This window comes from Cibotium barometz, chromosome 20 (assembly GCF_041138505.1).
Source record: "Cibotium barometz isolate CiBa-2024 chromosome 20, ASM4113850v1, whole genome shotgun sequence".
Classification (NCBI taxonomy): Eukaryota; Viridiplantae; Streptophyta; class Polypodiopsida; order Cyatheales; family Cibotiaceae; genus Cibotium; species Cibotium barometz.
This window is the reverse complement of record NC_141065.1, coordinates 14,936,675-14,944,389: the sequence shown is the minus strand read 5'-3', so window position 1 is coordinate 14,944,389 and position 7,715 is coordinate 14,936,675. Positions and strand designations below refer to the sequence as shown.

The 7,715-nt window shown below is 39.0% G+C and overlaps 1 long non-coding RNA gene across 1 annotated transcript; it reads left to right on the top strand.

Moving 5' to 3' along the window:
* The first annotated feature begins 6,728 nt into the window (after positions 1-6,728).
* Positions 6,729-7,387, top strand: LOC147627565 (uncharacterized). Its single transcript, XR_015268378.1, has 4 exons — positions 6,729-6,806; positions 6,889-6,973; positions 7,089-7,188; positions 7,270-7,387. It is a non-coding gene; the product is annotated as an uncharacterized LOC147627565 (long non-coding RNA).
* Positions 7,388-7,715: the final 328 nt, after the last annotated feature.

Genomic DNA, 7,715 nt, shown 5'->3' with positions numbered 1-7,715 from the left:
TGTGCAGGCCTCTCATAAAGAATCCATCACTGAACTTAATGATTGTATGGATACCACCACACTTCCACAATTCATGTTACAAAAAGACTATGAGATTGACAAGCCAACTTTGCAACCTCAGAAGCACAAAAATGGCCGATACTAGTGAAGTACAATCTCAGAAGAAGCGATTATATCATCTTCACATCGACTTAGAAGAACAATATGCTCCAGCACAAAAAAGACGAAAGGATACGGTGCTAAATGCTCAACAACGGGAAAATATGAGAAGAGAAGGGCTCCAACATATTGACTTATGGTGTGATGGAAGTATATATCCAAAATGTCTAGTACAAAACTCTACACCTCCATTTGTCAATCCAACCACACTATTGAGGTTTGCGGGCGATGGACAAAATGGACTTCTTGGTTATATTTCAGCACAGTCTGCATTTGCAGAAACATATAAAACAATGTACCTACAAGAAAAGGGAGCCAGGATTCAAGAGATAGCTATTCGTGCAAAATTGGAGCAGCAGTTGCAGAATGAAATTGAGGAGCATTCAAAGAGTAAAAAAGAGTTAACAAGATCAAGAAGGAAGAGAACCATGCTTGGAGACAGACAACGAAGTAGGAAGATTAAAAACATTGCAAATTTGAAGGCTGGGACTGGTGGATGCAAGCGAAGAATTCAGGAAGCAAGGTTAGTTTGCAATTTTTTATTTTTTAAACTCAAAAATACTCTCAAATGACTATGTATTTTGTCCATTAATGCAAAACAGGATTGGAAGTGTTGAATAATATAGGCATATTGTGTTGTTACTATATTGTTACTATAGGAAATTATTGGAGCCTGCAAAAGAAAATATGGATCCCAACCTTCTTCCAGTTAAACAAATGAAAGGATTGCTTTCTTGTGGTGTAGCAAAAGGTTTGATTGAAGAAAAAAAATACAAAACAATCAAACGCAATGTTGTAGAGGACTTTATATCCAATAATCAAGTTGATGGTACTACAATCCAAGAGGCTCTTGATGTTAGTGGAGTTAGCAGGAAGGGATATAGTTCGATTTTCCATGCGATATCCTCAACTTTGAGAGATCAAAGGATTAAACGAGTTTTACTGCCAAATCCAGCAACAGTGTGGAAGATAAGAGGTCATTTGAATGAAAGTATAGATGAGTTTATTGGACCATATATTGAAGATATATTTCATGGTGCTAAAGGAACCACTGTATATGACCCTTGGAACAATATATTTGTAGATCTACAACAACTTCAAAGAAGAATGGTCGAGTTTTATGGAATAACATTTGAAGAGTGCAAAGGCATTTTGAAATTTGTTATCAAACTGGATGAGTGTGAGGTTGTAAAGGAAAAGAAAATGGAAAGGATTACTATCACATTGATGAATGGAGCACTTGATACATCATTGAATGAAGCGAGTTCGAAGTATTTTAGTGTGCAGTCGGAGAAACACATATGGTGGTTGGGCTCATTCCAGGTATGATCATTTTTTATTTCGTACTTGATTTTAGTCAATGTTTTCAAATCTTTTATAGTAAGACTTTTGTTTTGTATAATCACAGGTAAAGATAGAAGACCATGAAACACTAGATTGGGTGTTTCACCACACGGAAATACCAAGAATAATTAAAAGACAGGTGCAAGGAGAGAATCTTCATGTTACAGGAAAAGGTGATTTTCAAGTAGAGTGGCACATGGCGGGGGATCTTAAAACACTTAAGTGCATGTATAACGTTAGTAAAGGAGGTAACTCAAAGTCTCCTTGTCTTTACTGCAAAGAATCAGCGCAAGTAATGGATTCTAAATGGTGGAAGAGAGCACCTAATAGAGATAAAGTTGACCCTGACTTCAAGGCCATTCTTGACATTCCACTATGTAATGTTCACATATGCACATTGCATGCTCTATGTCGAATTATTGAGAAATTGGTATTTTTGTATATTGGATTTGCTTGGAAACTCCGTCCGGAAAGAAATAGAAAGGATGCTCTTCATGCATTGGAAAAAGTGTTATCCGATATAGGTCTGCATGGAGGTGATGTTCATATCACAAAGGATTTTAAAAAGTCTAGCAATGGCAAGGAGGTACCAATCAAGCCCTCTATTGGTGGTGTTAAGGCAAGAAGATTCTTGTCTCGACCCAAACACAATAGTAAGCAAGTAAGGCAAGGTAAAACAGTTTCAAGGATTAGTTATGGATTGTGGAAGCAAGTCCATAATGCCGTGAAAGATCATGAGGCAGATGGGGAAGCACGAAATGTGAAGGCAGAGATATATCTATGGCGGACAACCTCTCTATTAAAATGATCTTTTCCTTTTGCCATGGAAGATCATGTCCACCTAATACCCTAGACAAACATTTAAAGAAGTAAACAATGGCTTCTCCATTGTTGCTCAACTGCCTATGGTAAATCAAGATCTTAGCACTACCTAGATCATGAATATAATGAGCTAGGCTTGACATTTTGCCAAACCTAGCTGGCCTGCTTCCACTTGATCTCTGGAGGAATGTGTCATCCTCAATTTGTAGCTGCCATGTATCAAAAGATTATAGTGAGACAATGATACATAACTACAAAACATTTAAACACAACATAAAGTATTTGATTTGAAGTAATAATATCATACCCTCTCATTTTCATCAGCAACAAGAAGTTCATCTTTCCAAAGATTTATTCCTCTCCCCTCCAGTCCAGCCTCTTCTTTAAGTTTTTCCTTATGAATTGATGAGAGATTCATAGCTTCCTGGGTGAGCTGGAAGGCAGCTTCATCTGGCTCTTGGAAACTTTCAGCCTCTTTGAAACAAATAGTAAGGGCCTCTACAGGATCAAAGGTTGTTTCCAAAGCTAGCAGTGAATGGTCATCCTCTATGCCAACCTCCTTGTCAAGCCTTGAAGCCTGGGCAATAAGGGAAATGGCATAGTCCTCCCTCAAATTGAACATACACTCTATATCATGGAGGAAAACATAATCTTTACCACCAATCAAGACACCTGGAAGCATGGGCACTGCATAGTTGCTGCTCTGAACATCAAAGTCTTCAACTGGCTGTGCTACCCTAAGAGTCTCAGTCCTTAGTTGAACAAGGTCAAGAGCAGCCACTTGCAGCCCCTCATCCTCGAGGTTGATATCTTCTTCCTGCTCTGCTATATCTGTTGCCATAGGAATATCCTCTTTTACCTCTGCTACAGATATATCTTCTTCTTCAGTCTCCTGCCCTTGCTCTTCTAGAGATTGCTGTTGAAAGACAATGTACATAAGGAATGCCATGTTTTCCTCAAGCACTCTACACTTTCTGCTGTGCAAGTTACAACTGAATTTATATTCCTCAGGCAGGCTGTCAAACCTTCTATTCACATGGTACCTCAGCTTGTCAATGGAGACAATATGATTTAAATGCACAAAAACCTTTTCACCTTCCACAATCCTTCCTGCCTCTGTCAGTTGTTTGAAGGTATCCCAATGGTCTGAAAGGAAATCTCTGTGATGGTCCAAAAGAGAGCTCATAGTGAACTCCCTGTTGAAAATACTGTGGTATATGTGGAAGTTCCTTTGAGCCTTGCACTTGTGAAGAAAGTCAAATAGGAGCAAATCTGGAGATTTGTCCTCTTCTGGTTCCCTTTGTTTTGAAAGGGAAGACTCACCTTTCTGCTCTAGTCTCTTGCTTTTGCCTGAAGCAAAATTTATATAACATGAATTCTATATGCTCACATATGCAATCAGATAATGTATAGGATATCACCAAACAAAACTCTTCATCAGCACACATGAATCACCTGGTGATTGCTGTGGTCTGAGTATAGCAGCAGAGAAGTCCAACTTCCTCTTGAAAGGAGGGGCCTGAGGATCAACTGTTCCAAAGCAGAAACATTTCTCATCATCAAGAAAGACATCTCCATGGACATAGAAAGCAAAACAATGAGCAAACAGTAAAAACCAAAAGAGACACAAGACTTTGCAACAAAACGCGATGCAGATCCATTTGAAAAATGTAAAGTGCTCTCCTCGCATTTTGTTGCAAATTCTGAATTTCTACTGACATCCACTTCCAATCAAATGCTAGGGATATCTCACAATGTTCAGGACAGTAAATGATGCAAGGAGGAATTCCCCAGTGCAAAAGAGATTAAAAGAAGGAGAAAAAAGAAAAACTAGAACAAATATCAGAATTTGCAGCAAAACGCGATTTGGAGCATTTGGAAAACATAAACCTGTCTAATCGCATTTTGTTGCAAAATTCTAAATCCTACTCATATCCATCTCTAATCAAATCCTAGGGTGATCTGCCAGATTTCTAGGCACTGAGATTTAAGAATTCTACAGATGGAAGAAATATATGTCAGAAAACATTGGAAATGGTACAGATCTCTGACCTTTCTTTTCCTCTTCCATACTGATGGAATAGCCCTGGAGATTGTCCTGCTCTCTTCCAAAACTGAGCTATAGCACTGGTAACCTGGAGATCTGGTAATGGTAGTAGTCTTCAGACAGGTTGCAGAGTGGATGGAGTGTGTTGGGTAGAAAGTGGTCAAAGTGGGAGAGAAGAGGATGATGGGAGGGTGTTGGCAGGGATGGAATACGGGGAGGGAAAAGTGTTAATGGATCTAATTATGAAATCATGATTGGCACAATTTCCAAGGCAAAAAGTTACCTACAAATTTCAAATCCCAAAAGATTTGGTGGGACCCACACGTGTTAAAAAACGACTATATCTCACACGTGTGGTATTAATAACTCCATTATTTGTATTTTGTAATAATCTACTCTCCTAACTCAGTTCTCTTGCATCTCTACCTCCCTACTCCACACCATCAGCATCCAGACCAACAGCAGAGGTTCATACCCAGCACAGGATACTCATCATCAGCACAGAACACTTGCAGATAGCTTCCAGGTTAGTAAGAAAATCTTTTTCCTCTTCTTCTTGTTTAATAGTATATTAGGGTAAGGAATTGATTGATGTGATGTAGGTTACATATTATGATAAATATTATATGCATTTTTTAGATTTTCTCCACTGCATGTAGAAGTAGGAAGACTTTTTATTTGGCCCTGTTGAATGAGAGTTTGATCACTTCTTGATGTCCATAGGCTCAATCCATGTTGCACCAAGCTGCATACACACTGAAATGACTAAAGGCATGCTGAAGTATGTTGTCTCTAGAATTTGCAGCAAAACGCGAGGAGAGCATTTTAGAAATCTCAAAATAGTTCAAATCGCATTTTGTTGCAAATTTTAAAATGCTTCTTCATCCACCCATTTCAAGCCTGCATAGTTCTTCTATAGACACAATACATATTGTTTATAGTTGGAAAGATAGAGAATTCATCATATGAATGCAAAAGCATGTTGTTTCAAGCATTTGCAGAAAAACGCGATTTTGAGCTGTTACAAATTTCAAATGTTCATAATTGCCTTTTGTTGCAAATTGTTCAATTTTGCTTCATCCAAGTTGTCATCACCTTCTTTAATCATTCTATGTTCTCCATGTTTCTAATCTTTTACTATTGCTTTGTATGGACCTCTTCAGAGTGATGGCAAGAACCAAGGCAACTGCAAGGAGGTCTGGCAAGGGGCCAGGGCTTGCAGCAGCAGCAGCTGGGGCTGATGTCAAGGAATCTAGTGTGCCTACAAAAGGAAGAGTTGCACATGGCAGGAAGGGGAAGCCAATGAGCATGCTACAGCAAAAGTCCAAGAGGTTAAAGCATTCTGCTGGTGTGCTAAAGGAGATCAGGAAACAGCAAAAAGCTATAGGCTTTGCAATCCCCAAGGCACCTTTTCAGAGGCTAGTGAGAGAAATTTGTGATAGCTGGCACCTTGGTTTCAGGTGGAACATGACTGCCATTCTTTCCTTACAGGAAATGGCAGAGGAGTACCTGGAGAAGTACTTTGAAGATGCAATGCTTGTAGCAGCCCATGCTCACAGGGTAACTCTGATGGCCAAGGACTTCAACACATTGTCCAGAGTGAGGTGGAGGTATGACAAGCTGGTCCATCCTGTGGAATGGCAGGACATTAAAATGAGAGACATATTATTAATTCCACCTACAAGGAAATTGAAGGCAGACAAGGTGAAGGTTGTTGAAGTGACCCACTCAATGAGCACCAAAGGGAAAGCTGCTTATGAGGAGTCACTGAAGCAGCAAATAGAGGAATCCAAGTCTGCTATAAATGTGGAGACTGTACAGATGGAGCTACAGATACAGAGAAGGTTGCAGGAGCTGGGCCCTAACATAGTTGTCCATATTGAAGATGATTTTTCAGAGAATAATTTTGACTTGACAAGAGCATGCTTGGCAGCATTGGCTCATAAGAATGAGTATTGCTCAGATACTATCATTCTTGCAATGCTCTAGTAAGTGTCTTTTATTTTACATTTGTTTGCAAAACAATCCTTAATGTACCTCCTCCCTTACACCTTACCTTAATTATTGTTTTGTCTAATGTAGCATGATGAGAAGCTGGCTGAACCATGCTGTACAGCATACAGTTTATATTATTGATCCTGCAATTTCCTTCAAGTTAAGAGATCCAAAGGAAACTCCCATGGATATTTCCAATTGGTTCAGACACTGTGATTTTGATCATGTTGATATTTTGCTACTTCCATACCATAACAAGTATGTGTGTGGCTGCTTCTTTTGGGATTTTCCTTCAAGATTGAGTACTCTTGTAGCCTTTGATTTCTTAATGCTTTTTTCCTTATGCAGTGACCCACTGGAGCTTTGCTTCTATTGACATCCAGCAGAAGCAATGCTTTTTATTCAACTCTCTTAGAAACACACACAGAGAGGTTAAATTGTAAGTGGTTTGTGTGCTATTTTTAACTTTAAACTTCATTATTTGGATTTAATGCACACTAACTGAATTATATGTATTGCAGTTGTATTAGAAGACTTCTAGATGCATTGGATCAGTGTCCTCCTAATGTCAATCTTTTGGATTCAATAGAGCCAATAGATTTAGAGGTAGAAAGTTGCTCCCTCTACTGATGTCTATTTCATGCTATGCCTTTGAACTTATTGAATAATTTTATTTTGTTCAGACATTAACAGTTTCTAACATATCTTTCCAACTATCCAGACACCACAACAAGATGATTCAAGTAGCTGTGGGCTGGAGAGTGCTGATTAGTGCCAAATATATACTTTCAAGCTATTTTGAGATAGGACAGCCAGAGCTTGTAAGAAAAAATAATTTTCATTTAGCTTCAAAAAATTTGATATTGGTACAAAGTGTTCTAAATCATCATATCTCATTGCAGATGAGAGAAGATAGCTTCAACTCGAGCTATGTGTATAGTTTCAGAGCTGATATAATTTGGAAGTTTTTGAAGTATGCCTTCCCCAAACCTATTGTACCAGCTACTGTCGAGTTAGGTGAGAGCTCTAAAGTCCGAGAAGGTATCATACACCTTGATGACACACATGATGCAGATGTGGTGCCACAAGAACAAAGACCTAGTGCTGATGAGGAGAAGCCACAAGAACAAGGACCTGTTTGCTGCTGCTGATGTTATTGAGGAAATGATGGAGCAACAGCAAACAGATGCTCCAAGGGTAGTAGAGGAGACAATGGAGCAGCACCAAGAGACTGTACACAACAAGATGGAGCAACAGAAAGTAGATTCTCCAAATAAAGATGATACGGTGAGCTTGGACCATGTAGAGCAGCCTCTAGATCAACCTGTAGATAAATAGAAAATTGTTG